General features: G+C 37.1%; 1 protein-coding gene across 15 annotated transcripts in view; it reads right to left on the bottom strand.

Annotated features, from left to right (window-relative positions):
• Window positions 1–17,512, bottom strand: part of KLF12 (KLF transcription factor 12) — a 424,047-nt gene that overhangs the window by 27,437 nt on the left and 379,098 nt on the right. The gene's annotated exons all lie outside the window — the stretch shown is intronic.

Genomic DNA, 17,512 nt, shown 5'->3' with positions numbered 1-17,512 from the left:
CAATAATATGACTCATGACAAGCTATTTCTCTCAGTAAAATGCACCTGACATTTAACTTTTCCAGTTGGTGGTTTTCACGGTGAGGAAAAAAGTGCATAGTATTTAAAGATTAGCTGTACTACCATTATGAAAAAAGTTTTAACTATGAAATTTGGCCCTGACTTGCACGTTGTTTAATCTTAATGCCACAGTAGAAAAACAGGATTAGTTTGTAATGTCAGGTAATTGATTAACATTTACTTCTTCAAACCTTAATCTCTTTTGATTGAGATAGAAATGACTCACCTTTTTTAGTTATTCATGAAGTTCTTTAAAATTACAGTGAAATACAATCACCCATACTTGTACTACAAAAAATTTACCACAGTTAACATTCTGGTATATTTTCCTCTACCTTTTCCATATTGCGATGCTTTTAAAAATTAGTTTTTAGTAATAAATCACCTTTTTTAAAAATACTGAACATTAGAGATAAAGATAAATCTCCCCTTCGTCTTCCATCATCATCCTGATCCCTTCTCCTCCCAGGGAAAACCTCTATCAGCAGTTTTCTTTAAATCCTTCTAATTCTTTTTAATTATGCTTACCTATACATATCTGCATTCACAGAAACTCATAAAATTGTTTTCTTTTCTTCAGAGACACAGTATCATGCTGTTCACATCCTTTTGTAAGTTCTACACTTGCCTTTTGTTCACTCAACATTAAGCATTTGAGATTTATTCACGTTGATACAAACACTGTAGTTTATTTATTTGAAGAGCTATACATCACAATTCATCAATTCTAAGATGAACTTTTTCATATTTTAATGTCTCTAAAATCAGGATGGTTCTTACAATTGATGGCTTGTCATAGTTTAACTGGCATAATTTTTTATTAGTGGTACATAAAGTAACGGTGCATTTTACAATAGACGGTATTTTACTTAGATCAGAGGTTGGCAAACTTTTTCTGTAAAGGGCTAGATAGCAAATACTTTATTCTGACTTTGAGAGTCATACAGTCTATGCTGTAACAAATCAACTCTGCAAGTGTAGCATGAAAGTAGCTATAGACAATATATAGATAAGTGATTATGGCTACGTTCCAATAAAACTTTATTTACAAAACAAAGAGCAGGCTGTATTTGGCCCATGAGCTGTAGTCGGTCGATACCTGACTTCTATGAAATATGGTAGTAGTTCAATGAATATTCATCCTAGAATTTTTAAAATCTTTAAATTTAGATTATTTCTAGTATTTCACTATAACATTGCTCCAGTGAACTTATTTTTGAATGTCTCCTTCTACATATGTGCCTTTTAAGTTTCAATGTATCTTTTCACTTGAGCAAATAACAGATTCAAAGCTTTATCTTAGGTAAGAGCATATGTAAATGATGTTTATCTACTTATGTCTTAAACAGTTTTATGAAAGATCTCTATTAGTAGAATGAAAGAACATTCGGGATGGCTAAGGCACTTTCTCCAGCCTTCTTATCAGTCAGTGTGGATTTGTGGTTTTCCACATCATTGACTCAGTTGCAGGGCCTGGAGCCTATTGTGAAGAGTCAGAGTAGTGTGACCTGCCTGCCCATGAAAGACCAGCTTTAGTCACTGCTGACAAGGTATGCTCTGGCACAGGCTGTGATTCTTGTGAATAGCTAAGACTGTATGCGTGATCATATGGCAACAGTACTTCATTTCTTGAATATCTAGTCATGAAAATAAATATGGATCTTGGCACCAGGGAATATCAAAAATAGAAACTTTTGTGTTTGGTACACTGGACATCTTTTAAATTGAGAAAATGATGTGGTATTTGTTTCTTTCAAATCATAACAAAGTCTATAAAAAGAACACTTCGTTTTGCACAATACTTTCTACACACTAATATGGAGAAGTCTAAATGTAACTGTGCATAATCACACACATGTATTGTTTGGCTTGTAGTTGATTTCAGCTATTTATCTTACTATATATTCGTGTATACAGAGAAAAGTGAAAATGAATTTGAAATCAAAACCAAGTAATTACTAGGCAGGTCTTGAAGAGACCAATGAAGTAATGCTGCTGTACAGCCCATTAACCACCGAACTATACCACAGGCTGAGAACAGAAAACAAAGGCTACGGAACAGCATGAAATTACTTCACTAAGAGTTCTGAATTTACAGCAAAATGAAGACACGTTAGGTGGATGGCCTTAATGCTACAAAACTCCATACCCTGGTTTCCCTCATTTTAAAGTGAAATGTTTTAGGACATTATGAAGAACAGCCACTTAAAAGTATACGTGCAATAAAAAATTTTTTAAAAGGTATGTGCGATGAATACCTGCACCCAGGAAAGCTAGCTTTGAAATGACATTCCAACGGTAAAATTTCTCTTTGGTTCCCCCTTTTAAATGGCAGAGACATCTTCAGAAGATGTCCAAGAACCTTTGGCTAGGCTGTACCTTTCAGAACTACTTATTTTATCTCTTTGTGGAAAGGTGGAAAGGTAAGTGAGGCAGAGGGAAAAGGGGATCGAAAGTGCAGAACTTAAAGAACAAAGGAAGAGGAGAGGACAATCCAACTCCACGGAGCACTGCTGCTGTACTGGGGCCCACAGCATGATCCCACAGTTGGCGGGACCTGCAGGTGGAAGACACCGTGGGTTGGGGGTTTGGCCAAGCTAAGTCCATGGCAGGAAATGTGTCAGTTCAGGTGCTGGTACCAAGTATTTCTGTATCTCTAGAGCCTAGAACATTGTGGGCATCCAAGAAATGTTTGCTAAATAGAAGGAATGAATGAATGAACAGATGGATGCGTGTACTAAGTCAGGTATTCCTAATTTTTAATTTAATATAGTCAACCAATTAATCCTTAATTGGTTAATTAATCCTTACTAAGATCCTTTGATTGCAAGTCTTCAGATAACTGTCACTCAATTCCTCACTCTTACTCTCATTTCCCTAAGTTTCATATTTTAAATGCTATACAAAGTGGCTACTGAATATCAAGGAGTCCGGACAACCATTAAAACCACATGTACACAAGGTCCCAGTTCTTTGCTCTAAGTTCAAGAGAATGGAATTCTAAAGCATTGCTTACAACTAAAATTCTCAGCGGGAGGTCACTGGGATCCCTCTGAACATGTATAGTATGCTGGTGAATGAAATAAAAACCTTCCCTTTGATCCTAGTAAGCATCTAGGTAAGTAGGAAAGGGTGAAGGAAGGATCCTTACTCTCAGCAATATCATCCTGACCCATCTCACTTTGAGGCTCATAAGCATGGGTGTTTGGTAACAGAACAGCCGTAATTACATTTTGTGTGTTTCAATTTTGCCCTTTCTATGCTTTCTGAGCAATGTGCCCTTTGTTTAGAAGGCACTTAAGGTATCCTCAAGTGCATACAAACTGACTTCTGTGCTTCAAAAGTTGGCTTTGTTACAAAGAACGGAAATGCGCGCGTAACTACTGCATATGCCAGCACAGGATTCTTCCAAAAATCCTTAGTAATAAGCTTGGTTTGATGAAAGAGGTGGAGGTAAAACACTTGCTAGTCTGTTCCCAGACTGTACTTGACACATCTGTACAGTTCAAAAGAACAATAACTGAAGGCCCACTCCCTTCGCCAGAAGGTTAGCCCATTTAGAGTGGTGAATGAACACCTGAGGGACCTCCCAGGCACCCCAATGTAATAATTAGATCTAGAGAGAACAAATGAGCGACTCGTGACTTCAGCTGCACAACAGTCCCACTTGGAATGGCAAGTTAAATTAGAATTAAACCCAGAGAGGCTCGAAAAGTCACATCCAGACACAGCTCTATTTAAACAGAAGGCACTGCATGGTTGCCATGAAAGAAATTAAGGTTAACTGTAATCAGCAGGTAATAAAAGACCATTTGTCACATGTGACCTTAGTGTGATGAGATGCCCTTCAACCGAAATTGGAGTTTCTGTAGGAGTTAAAAAAAAAGAAGCCAAGATATTCTTTTAAGGCTAGAAAGAGGACACACACACATCCCAAATTTTAAAACAAGAGCAGAAAACAGTGAAATAGAAGGTGTTTTAGCAAATTTACACATTCGGTCTCAACAGAACTCCAAGAGGCAGGGCTGAGAATAACAATGACAGCTGCCATTTACAGAATGCTGACCATGTGCCAGGCACTGCTCTGAATGCTTGAAGCCTCAAAGCAACTCTCTGAGGTCAGTATTATTAGTATCCTGAGTTTACAGATGAGGAAACTGAGGCACAGAGAGATTAAGGCCAAGGCCAGAACAAAGTAGGTGGCCACACCAGGATTTGAACCCAAGTGGTTGACTCAGAACCCGATCTTAGTTATTACATTCTACTTACTCAGATAGATACAGGTAATATAAACCAGCACATGCTAAAAGGTGAAAAAGCAACAAAATAATCTGTATCATTTAAATTTTCCCTCTAACCCAGTTACCGAAAACAGCACATAAAAGCATTCTTAAATGGAGCCTGCTATCATAAGGCATATACTTTTCTCTTGAGAATTTTAGGGTAAACTGTTTAATAAACACTCCCAGTAGAGGTACTCAACATAATTACTTACTATTAATCTACTTAAGAAAATACTTTCTTAAGGTTGTTGTAAAATGTCTGTTTAGTTCCAGGAAAATGTTTTCAGAGGCTGAGTTTGGCATTCGTATGAGACTATGTCTTCCTTGACCATCAAGGCCACAGAACTAGTTCTTTCCCTGCCGGTTCAGTTTATTTACAATTGAACCAAAAAGGATTTCGAGTTGGCCGCATGATAGAGTTACTTTAAGGGAATGGAGAACATTCAGCTTTAAAAGCATATTTTGTACTGTTTTCCAAAGTTTACTTTACAATTATTTTGAATAGGAATTAAATATCATTTACCGGAATTCTGAATTGGCTTCTGCCACAGAATACATGTAAATGAGAACCATTTCCCTGTTAGTAAATCAAACACCACGTTGGGAATGAAATATTGAGGCCACAAGTCAAAAAAAGACTTGACGAGACTTTCATTTAACCAGCAGTTACATAAGTCTTAGTAATAGAGATTCTATTCAGGTGGACAAGCCAGGGATTTGCATTTTTTTGCAGGCCTTCTCTTAGCCAGCAGATGGCTCTTGGAAGCAGGAATCTTTATCTTTATTTTCCATACTATAACAGACTCTATCTAGCTCCTGTCAAACCATGTCAATGTCTTTTCTACGACATTAGTTGAAGAAAAGGTGCTATTTAGATACACTCACGATCTCATCCCCAGAAGCTACATTCCAGGGCAGTGAAGATTCACAGGCAGGAAGTTCCTCTTTCATTCCTGTCTGTAGTTTCCTACAGGAAACCACTTTTGAACAGATTGAAATTATAAGATTAGTAGTTGCCACCCTTTCCAGAACCTGTGACTAAGGCATTATACCACTTCACATTCAAATTTGGATTCAATAAAAATGAATCCATTTTCATAAAATGTACAAATCAAGAGTAATACATTTGTTAAAATACGTCAAAAACCTCAATCAGCATATATTCAACTAGAATTTGGTACTTTTTTGATATGAACAGAATACGTCCAAAATGTATTTCTAATTATTGTTTTATTTTATAAATGAAATTTACTAATTAAAAGATAATGGGTTTACAAATGAGCTTTATTGGGGATGGGTCTGTAGATAGATTCACAGTATATTATGAATCTATTTTACTTAAATATAACAGTTGCTACTAAGTATTTTTCATTGCTTTCTTGACCATCAAAACTGTTACCAGCTTGTCTTTCTGTTCTTTTTTTGATTTATCATGTTTTAGCAAGTTAAGATCACTAGCTATATTAAGCAAAAGGTTTAAAGATAAAATAGAAAAAAATGAATCATTAATGGCATTAGCAGTGATTGGTTTTATTATCAAACTTTTATGATGAATTTAGATTACAAGTTGAGAGAGGATGGTTTGCCAACAAAAAAGATCCATTTCAGATACACAGTATCTATTCAAAATAGTTACTTTTGGGGGAACACTGTAAGTACTGCAAAGACTTTACCCCATAAAATCAATGCATAATGTAGGATGAAACAAGGGGTCTGAAACAAGTGTGGATTTCTGAATTACACTAGACATTGAATAGGAGACACATACCTTAATGAAATATTCAGATAAACTTTTCCACAGAATTTCTTCAGAAAACATTGGGGTTTAAGTGACCTTTTATGCCAGAGTTGTAGCTTGATGGATCATTTGAATCTGAGAAAAACTTTCTAGGTCTGAACAGGATTCATTATTTCAATCTGAATGCCTTTAAGGCAGACCCTATCCTCCCCAGTTTGGCATGAACCCTACCACTCCCTACTGCCTTATAAAGGCAGCACTTTACATTTATCTGGTGGTATAGCCCCTGAACCCATCTCATTTTGAGATCCTCTAGAATTCCAAGTTAGAAAAATAAGTTCTCCTTATTTCATTAAAGATAAACTTTAAACTCCTCAAGAAAGAAGAAATGATCTTATGCAAGACTCTGTAGAAGCTGGCATCTCAACAGATGCTTCAAAGAGTGAAGGGAAAGCAAGGAAGGAAGGAGCTGGGGGAACACAGTCAACCCCATGAAGACTTGACCAAGTGCATACACTGGAGTCTTAACACCGCTCTAGGGCAGAATTTGATATAGAGAGGTGAATTTTTCTAATTCAGAAGGATCTTATTATAAGGCAGATTCATTAATAAGGTAGTCCTATAGATGTACCCCAGACAATGACAGTTTATAATAAGAGTCTATGTTTTAAATATTAAAACATATATAAAACGTTCCAGATATACAGTGCTAATGAGATATTGTAATGCAACCATAAATAAGCTTTTGAAGTGACCATCCAAACAGGCCTCTATCTATTTTATGTTCATCATTAACCACATCTATGTGACACTAGAGATTTGTTTTATTAAAGAGCACTGAAATTATATTAGTTAACTATCTGGTACTTAAGCTTGCATAAATTATTGAAATAGTTTTTACTGCTCGTTTGGGGATATATAAATACAAGACCAAGTAGAACTCATTGGTAATATTCCACTTAAGGTTTCGTTGGCCAAACGGGCTATCCAGTGCCACAAATGGGCATTTCTCTTACCATAAAATACGCATGTTATTTGAATTTCGGAGAAAAACAAAAATCTTCCCATCTAATGGAGGAAATATTTTACCTGTTTTTTATTTCCCTTCCTGAAAACTTGACTTAATCTCTGAGTACTCTGCCAAATTAATGTTGGAAAAGTAAGGAAGGCATATTAACGTGACCCAAATTCATACTCGAAAGACATTTAGAAGATGAGGAAATTGGAGGCTCACAAAGTTAATCAAACTAATTACTGTTCCAAAGCCACACAGCTATAGTGGCAGGGTTGCAACCAGATGCCCAGTTTCCGGACCCCTTGAGCTAGGATTTTTCCACTTTCCAACGAGGTTGCAGAAAAATCTGTGTTGTAATTTATACTTAGTATAAAGGAAAATTGGCTTGGTAACCTTGATACTCTTTTTTTTTTTTCATTCGATAGTTAGAACTAAAATCCTCACCTTATTTACTTTTTTGCTTTGGCTGCCAGGAAACTCAGCCACGATATCCTAGGATTGATGTATTTATTTTTCACTCTAATTATATAACTCCCAACCCCAAACTATACAGTTTTAATCTTCTATAGCAATTTTTAAATCTCATGAAATTCTTTCTGAATTAGGTGAAATATTAATGATAAACAAGGAAAACAAAACAAAAAGCACAACATGCTGCTTTTCAAAATAGAGAAAAATGTGAAATTTGAAACTGGATTTTTTTTTTTTTTTTTTTTTGGTGAGGAAGATTCGCCCTGAGCTAACATCTATCGCCAATCTTCCTCTACTTTTGCTTGAGGAAGATTAGCCCTGAGCTAACATCTCTGCCAGTCTTCCTCTATTTTGTATGGGGATCACTGCCTCAGCATGGCTGACGAGTTGTGTAGGTCTGTGCCCGGGATCCAAACCCGCCATCCTGAGCCACCGAAGTGGAGTGCACCAAACTTAACCACTGATACCACAGGGCCAGCCCTGAATCTGGATTTTAATATGCAGACTTTTAAATTAAAGTTTTGTGATCAATAAGCTTGTATAACTATCTTTAAGAAAAAAAGAAAACGAGAATCCTATTCTCTATTGCTGTTCCTGCAGAAAAAACATAGACTGTAATCTGAAAATCTAGATAGGAACTATAGCTTATTACAATTTATTAGCTATGGTATCTTAGCCATTTAATCTCTTTGATTTTCAGATTCCCATATTTCAAATGTGGAGCTATTAGGAAGATTAGCCTAGAATAATGTAATTCTGGCTCAATGTCCAATATATCTCCAACACTTCTTAACCTTGGCCTCCTTCTTCTTCCTTTTTTGGTTAACAAGAACTTTATTAAGATATAATTTACATACCATAAAATTCACCCTATAAAGTGTACAATTTTGTAGTGTTCATTATATTCACAATATTGTGGAACCAATCACTCCTATCTAGTTCCAAAATATTTTCATCATCCCAAATGGAAACTCCACACTCACTGGCAGTCATTCCACCTTCCCCTTAGTTCCTGGGACTACTATCCACTTTCTGTCTCTATGGACTTGCCTATTCTGGACATGTAATAGAAACAGAATCATATAATATGTGGCTTTTTGTGTCTGGCTTCTTTCATTTAGCTTTTGTTTTCCAGGTTCATGCATGTTGTAGCATGTATCAATACTTCATTTGTTTTTATAGCTGAATAATATTCCATTGTATAGATATATCACACTTTATCTATTCATTAGTTAATAGATATTTGGGTTGATTCCACTTTTTGTCTATCATGAATCATGCAAATGAATGAATGTTATCATGCATCATAACAAATGTTATGAACATTTGTCCAAGTTTTTGTGTGGACGTATGTTTTAAATTCTCTTAGTACATACCTAGGAGTGGACTTCCTAGATTATATAGTAATTCTATGTTTAATATTTTGAGAAGTTTTCAAATTGTTTTTCAAAATGACTATACCTTTTTATAATTTCACCAGGACTGTAAGAAAGTTGTTAATTTCTCCTCATCCTCACCAATACATGATGTCTATCTTTTTGATTTTAGCCATCCTCACGCGTGAAAAGTGGTATCTCATTGTGGTTTTGATCTGTAATTTCCCTAATGACTAATGAAGTTGAGCATTTTTTTCATGCGCTCATAAGACATTTGTATATCTTTTTTGGAGAAATGTCTATTCAAATACTTTGCCTATTTTTAAATTGTGCTGTTTTTTTATTGTTGAGTTGTAAGATTTCTATATATTCTGGATAAAAGTTCCTTATCAGATATATGATTTCCAAATATCTTCTCCCAATCTGTGGGTTGTTTTTTCACTTTCTTGACTGTGTCCTTAAAGCACAGAAGTTTTAAACTTTGATTAAGTCCAATTTAATATTTCTTTAGTTGTATATGTGTTTGGTGTTATATTTAAGAAGGCTTTAACTAACCTAAGGTCTCGAAGACTTACTCCTATGTTTTCTTCTAAGAGCTTTATAGATTTAGCTCTTACACTTTGATCTATGATCCACTTTGAGTTAATTTTTATATATAGTATAAGAAAAGAAGGAGTCTAATTTCATTCTTTTGCATGTGGATATACAGTTGTCCCAGCATTATTTGTTGAAAAGATTATTCTTTCTTCATTAAATTGTCTTGGTACCCATGTGAAAATCAATTGACCATAAATGTAAGGGTTTATTTCTGGACTCTCACTTTTATTCCATTGATATACATGTGTACACTTATCCTGGTACCACAGTGTCTTGATTTTATAGCTTTGAGGTAAATTTTGAAACTGGAAAGTGTTAGTCCTCCAAATTTTTTTTCAAGATTATTTCCATATGAATTTTAGGCTCAGTTTGTCAATTTCTGCAAAAGAAAATGCAGTTAAATTTGAGGAGGGATTGCACTGAATTTATTTATCATTTTGTGGAATGCTGCCATCCACAGCCACTAATGTTAAGTTTTTCAATCCATGAACATGGAATGTCTTTCCATTAAGATTTAATATTTTTTAATGATGCTTTATAGTTTTCAGTGTTCAAATCTTGTACTTCTTTTGTTAAAATTATTCTTGGGTATTTTCTTCTTTTTTATGCTATTGTAAATAGAATTGTTTTCTTAATTTCATTTTCAGATTGTTCATTGTTAGTGGATAGAAATACAATTGAATTTTGTATATTGGTCTTGCGTCCAGCAACCATGCTGAACTCGTCAGTTCTAACAGTTTTTTTGGGAGGATTCATTAGGATTTTCTATATACAAGATGATGTCAACTGCAAACGAAGATAATTTTACTTCTTCTTTTCCAATCTGGATTTCTTTAGATTCTTTTTCTTAACTGCCCTTGCTAGAATGTTGAATGAAAGTGGTGAGTATGGACATCCTTGTCTTATTCGAGGTCTTAGAGAAAGTAATCAGGTTTTCACCATAAAGTATGTTAGATGTGGGTTTTTCATAAATGTTCTTTGTCAGGTTGAAGCCATTCCCTTCTATTCCTAGTTTGCTGAGTGTTTTTATCACGGAAAGATGTTGGATTTTGTCAAATGCCTTTTCTGCATCTATTGAGATAATCACGTGGTCTTGTCTTTTATTTTATTGAATGATTTTCATGTGTCAAACCAGCCTCATTTTTGGGGTAAATCCCACTTGATCATGGTATATTATCATTTTTATATGTTGCTAGATTCAGTTTGTTCCTATTTTGTTGAGGGCTCTAGTGTTTATATTAATAAGGGATCCTGTTGCGCAGTTTTCTTGTGATGTCTTTATGTGGTTTTGGTATCAGGGTAATGTTGGCCGCATAGAAGCAGATGGGAAGTATTCTGGGCTCCTTCTTGACTTTGGGTTCCATGATACCACATTTACACCAAGTACTTCTGTGCTACTCTCACCTAGAACTTCTCAAACACCACTAAAATCTCGGGGCCATACTGTCCACCAAATCCACAGTCCTGGTTCGTCTCTATTCACCTAAGAAGAAGGGTCAGATAAAAACTTTGCAAGTTTTAAAGCATCATGTAAATATTACTTCTTCATTTCCCTCTTCTCCATTATTGGTAAAACACTGTCCACAGTTCCCAGGATCAGAGTATTGTTAAATATTACTGGTAGTCTCTCAATGTGTACTGTACTGTTTAACTTACTGCGTACTCTAAAATACTGTAGGCGGCATAATATCACCATACATAAGCTCAGGAGATCATCACAAAATTACAGACAGGTAGACAGGATGGATATCGTTATTGGCAGTCTTATAAACTGAGAAATAGCTGAGAAAAGAGTAGCTCAGAACGATTAAGTGCCTGGGAAATGACAGACTTAAGAGGTCTAGTTTACACTTCTCTCTCCATCACATCTTTCCTACAGAAAGATGGAAAATCTTTCATATATCAAGATGACAATACTAAATCTCCTGCACCATATTGATTGATGATTAAATATCATTTGCACTGTTGGTATTTTTTACTTGGCTTCTTCCTGCTGAGAAAATCAGTAAAATGAGAGAGTTTTTAGTAGTAGTCACTTGTATAGGTATTTTTCATCTTAATACTACTGACTCAATAAAAGAAAACAACAAATATTTTCTGTGAGTTCATGACAGGAAAGCAAGTTAGGCATGCAAAGGCATCCTCAGAGAGTTTATAATCTGGCGAGGTGTAGGGTTTGGATATTTATCTACCTTAAAGAAGTGAAAAAGACTAAAATCTTTGCCAAGTCTATGACATGTGGAAATCTAACCATTACCCATCACCTAAATTTCTGGGAAGTTTATAGTCTCAGGGCTACGTTGGCCTCAAGCATTAATCCTGATGCTAAAATCAGCACCATCTTCAATTTTCACATCAAGAACAACCACATAAGCTCATCTGAGTGTTTAGTAGCCTTTTTTAGCACAGATGTTGAAGGGTTCCTGCAGCTTTGGCTCTCTTTCTAGTGTTCCCTGGATTTGTAAAATGCTTTTGGCTACCCCGGGGCTGCTTACTGGTCCTATCCAGCCTCAGGCAACTCTTCATCTTGCTGGCATTCTCTCTCTCCTTCAACTCTTCTCTGGTGTCTTCTCCCACCCCCATCTCATCTTTATTCAAGAGAAAAACAACAAATTCCTTCCCTTGGCACAGCAGCTTTCCACTACCAAAAGCTCTGGGGTGAAGGTTCTATCCGAGTCCTTGGCTGGGAAGTGGGAGTGGGGTTCCGCTTTCAGTCTACCTCTAGCATTTCTAAAGGCACATTTTCCACACCAGAAGAGTTTTGTTCTGGAGGAACTTGGTGCCAGCTGTCAGGATAATAAAAATTTCTCCAACTCATTATGCATGCAAATTGTAATTACACAAGCCATAAAAATGATATGTGATAAAGAGAGGAATAATAAAGTGTTGTGTGAGTAAAGGAAGAGAGTGTCTAATTCTGTTTGAGAAGATCAGGGCAAGCTTAATGTAGGACACCAACAACTGAGTCTTGAAGAATATTGATAAGCAGACAGGTGAGTGGTAAAGAGAAAGCAGAAGAGAAGAGAACAGTATGACCAGGGCCAGGTTCCATGGACTTTGAGTGTTCTCTTACAGAGAACCGCATTTTGTAGGTCCTGAAAGTGACAGGAATTTCTTTTCTTTTCTTAAGTTTTAGGAAGAAAATTCTGGCTTATGAAAGTAAGATTCATTGGTAAGGAAGTGATTCAAGTCAAGGTCTTTATCAATTAGGGAGCTATTTATCGCCATCATCTAAGCAGTGGATTCTACCTGTACCAAAGTAGTGTCTTTAAATCTGAATCAGAGGGGACCAATTCCAAGGCATTTCAGAAGTAGATGTGTCATTTGTTGGTGATTGAGTGGATAATGGCTGATAAGGGAGAGGGAGGAATGAAAGGTGACCCCAGCAGCTCAGCCTGGGTGACCAGGATAACAGTAGTGTCATTAACCAACACAGAGTCCACAGAAAGAGTGGCAAGATAGGAGAAGCTAATGATTAAAATTAATCTATGTATAAACAATAGATTTATGTTTAAAAGACAACAGTGTGGCACTTTCTTTTCATTTGCTAGACAGGCAATAATTTAAAAGGTTAGTAGAAACTAGGTAATAAAGAAGCATTTTCAGGAATAACTTGAATGGATTTTATAAAAGAAAACTCATAAAATAAACTCAATTTAAAGGTAATGGAATTTCATTAAGTGCTGTCCAATCTGTAATTCTAAAGGCCAGGTACTTTGTAGAGGAAATTAGACTAAAAATGCATAGTTTTTGTTTATTCAGTCAATTAACATTCATTAAATTTGTTTAGGGATATTACTAACTTTACAGTTGACAGTTTACATACTTGATAACCTAGGTGATTGCTTTTCTGATTGGTTTTAATTATAGGAGTTTGTTTCTCAGGACCTCAAAGAGATCCACTTAAGTAGAGGGGAGGACGAAGGGATGAAAGAAACATGCTGAAGTACTTACTATCGCCTCAGGCAGCTTGCTGAGTGTTTTTATTCAGAACAACCAGGGTAAGAATCTTGCCAATGAATTTTTAGCTGTCTTAGAAAAATTTACTTGCTTCTCTAAACTCTGGATTCTTTTTCTATAAAACAATAATACCGACCTTACAGGGTTATAAGAAAGATTAGGGTTATGAAAATAAAACACCTTGTACGAACAGGTAGATAATCAGGAAGTGACTGAAGTCACTGTTGTTTCACTTTGAGCTAACCTCAATTATTAACCCCATTTACAGATGGGGACCAAGAGCACAGATAGGAAGACGCGGGTGCTGCCTGTTTTTAGTACTTGCTATCCCAATCACCTAAGACAGCACCTGGCAAAGGAGGCACTCAATAGAAATCTGCTGAATATTAATGAAAAGCATCTCACGTCTGTGCTCCTCCCCTTCTCTTGACCTCTGAATGCTGGAGGGTCCCTGAGTTCTGTCCTCTGACCACTTCTTTTTACTATTTTTTATTTTTATTTTATTATTTTTTTGGTGAGGAAGAACAGCCCTGAGCTAACATCTGTTGCCAATCTTCCTCTTTTTGCTGAGGAAGATTAGCCCTGAGCTAACATCTGTGCTCATCTTCCTCTATTTTGTATATGGGATGCCGCCGCAGCATGGCTTGATGAGTAGTGCATAGGTCCACGCCCAGGATCTGCACCCGCAAATCCCAGGCAGCCGAAGGGGAGCACGCAAACTTAACCACTACACCACTGGGCCAGAGCCCTCTTTTCTATTTTTTATTTGCAGACGATGTTATTGTCTATATTTTTTAAAACATTATATAAATTTCAGGTGTACATCATTATATTTCGACATCTGTGTATACTACATTGTCTTCACTACCCAAAGTCTAATTGCCACTTCTCTTTTCTGTTTCAGCTCTTTCCCTGGGTGATCGTGTTCATTCCCACCCTTCCTACACTGTGCTTCATACACCATCTTTTTGCATGTCACCCATTTTTATTTCTATAGCTCCTTTTCCCTGAGCGCCAGACTCATATCTTTTTGACCCTCCACTTGTGTGTCAATGAGACATCTCTAATTAAACATCTTGAAAACTGAACACATGATATTTTCCCCCAAACTCGCTCCTTCCCCAGTTTTTTCTGTCTCAGGAAATGACCACTACTCTCCTGGTGGCTCAGAACAAAAATAGGAGTCTTTTGTGATTATTCTCTTCCACTTACAATCTGTTAACAGGACCTCTTGGCTCAACTTTCAAAATGTATCCCAAATTTGAATACTTCTCCCTATCTTCACGGCCATACATCACCTCTTATCAGGCTTCCTGCTATATAGCATCTGACTAGAATCCCTGCTTCCACACCCTTCCTCCTTTCCCCCAAAGTCTTTTTGCTTCTTTTAATGGTAAATAATACAAAGCATAAAATTTACCATTTTAACATTTTTTTTTGGGGGGGTGGGGAGGAAGATCAGCCCTGAGCTAACATCCATGCCAATCCTCCTCTTTTTGCTGAGGGAGACTGGCCCTGGGCTAACATCCATGCCCATCTTCCTCTACTTTATATGGGACGCTGCCACAGCATGGCCTGACAAGCAGTGCATCAGTGTACGCCCGGGATCCAAACCCAGGCCACCAGCAGCGGAGCACGCGCACCTAACCGCTATGCCATGGGGACGGCCCCCACTTTAACCATTTTTAACTGTACAATTTAGTGGCATTACGTACATTCACATTGTTGTGTAACCATCATCAATATCCATGTCCAGAACTTTCTTATCATCCTAAACAGAAACTCTCTGCTCCCATTATATAATGACTCCTGATCTTCCCCCTCTCTCAATCCCTGGCAACTTCTACCATACTTTTCTGTCTCTGTGAATTTGAGTACTCTAGGTAGTACCTCATATAAGATAAAGAATCACACAATATTTGTCCTTTTGTGTCTGGCTTATTTCAGTTAGCATAATGTTTTAAAAATTCATCCATTCTGCAGCATGTATCAGAATTTCATTCCTTTTTAAGGCTAAATAATATTCCATCGTATAGAGATACCACATTTTGTTTATCCATTCACCCACTGATGCAGATGGGTTGTTTCCGCCTTTTTGCTATTGTAAATAATGCTGCCATGAACACTGCTGTACAAATATCTCTGTCTTCAATTTTTTGGATATACACCCAAAAGTATAATTGCTGGATCACAGGGTAATTCTATGTTTAACTTTGAGGAACTGCCAAACTGTTTTCCACAGCAGCTGCATCCTTTTGCATTCCCAAGAGCAAATACACTAGAGTTTCAATATCGCAACATCCTCACTAACACTTGTTATTTCCTTTTTTTTTTAATAATAGCCATCCTAATGGCTGTGAAGTGGTCTCTCATAGTCTTCTTAATAAAAGAAACAATGTCCTTTCAAAACACCAGTGGTTTCCCATTTCACTCAGAACAAATCCCCAAGTCTGCATCACCAACAAAAAGGCCCTGCGAGAACCCTCAGACCTCATCATTTTTTCTCTAGCTTACTCGGCTCCAGCCATAGTGGCTTTCCAACTGTTCTGGAAGAGGTCAAACTCATTTCACTCAGGGCCTCCAATCTTGCTATTCCTATGGCTAGAACTATTTCACCATTATCACATGCCTTCTGGTCTCTCTTAATTCATTTCTCTAATCAAATGTCACTTCTTCAGTGAGGACATCCCCAGCACACAATCTATATTGCCTCTCCCATCCTCCACACCCACACCCTCTCACTGTCCATTGCTTTATTTTTCTTCATATGCCTTATCAGTCCTAACATTATACGGTATATTTATTTGTTCATCATCCATCTCTTTCAGCAGAATGTAAGCTCCATATGGGAGGGGACTTTTTCTTCTTCACTTTTGTATCCGAAGAGCCTAAAACAGTGCCATGCAAATCATAGGCACTAATTACTGAAGGAATGTATGGCTATATGTTTGTAGAGGTTTAGTAGTTTGGGATATTTAAGGTCTTAATCTACTGATTTTGTCATTTTTATCAGAGATGGCCAAATATTCTTTGATGCCTGAAAACATATTTATCTTTTCCTCTTTTTTGGGGGGGGCAGGTTGCTACTCTCTATTGTTCAGTCAAGAAAAGAAGTATCTACTGATATATATTCTGAATACTAACAATAAGACCGTTAAGCATTTCCCTGTGCCCAGCACTGTGCTAGGTGCTTAATACACATTACTACTCATTTTCAAAAAGTTCTATAGGGCACTTGCACTTTACAGATGAGAAAATGAGGCTCAGAGAGGGCAGACTGCCCAAGATCACATAGCACACTTACGTGGCAAGTCAGGAATTCCAACCAGGCATTGTCTGGCTCCAAAGCTTACTGCTTATTCCATCATGCCACTCTGCAAGACATCATACTCAGCGATTTGGAGGCCACAGAGAACTACATCCCACAATGTCTACCTTAAGGAACACGCTGTTTAGACAGTACCACGACGAGACATATATCCACACACATAACTCAGAAGACGCCTGCCAACAGAAGGGACAATGAAATTGGTGTTCCAATGACTGTTCGTGGTCATTCAAGGAATTCAGAGGAGGGACCCACCCCTGGGGGCTGTGGTGGTCGGGAAGTCATCCTGGAGGAAGTGGGATTTGAGCAGGGCCTTGACCCTTGAGTGGGAATTAGATAAGGCAGGTGTGGGGTAAGGTAGAGAGGGTCACACTCCAGACTGGGTGACCAACCTGAGCACTGGCCCAAGGACAAAAAGGAATGAGGGGCATTTAGTCAAAAATGAATAAAGCAGTCTATTGAAAATTCAGAGTTTGCCTCTGGAGGAGAAGAGGAGGAGGAAGAATATTAGCTGATGTTTATTGGGCACTTCAGCAATGATGCCAAGCACTGTGCTATGTAAGGATTATCTATTTAATTTTCAGAACAACCCTAAGAGATTGACACTATTATCCCCATTTAAAGATGGGAAAACGGAGGTTAAGGGCAAGATAAGAATGCAGAGTAAGAGGTAAGGATGCATAG

Source organism: Ceratotherium simum, chromosome 10, assembly GCF_057802395.1.
Source record: "Ceratotherium simum simum isolate JZ-2026a chromosome 10, ASM5780239v1, whole genome shotgun sequence".
Lineage (NCBI taxonomy): Eukaryota > Metazoa > Chordata > Mammalia > Perissodactyla > Rhinocerotidae > Ceratotherium > Ceratotherium simum.
This window is presented reverse-complemented; position numbering and strand designations above follow the sequence as displayed.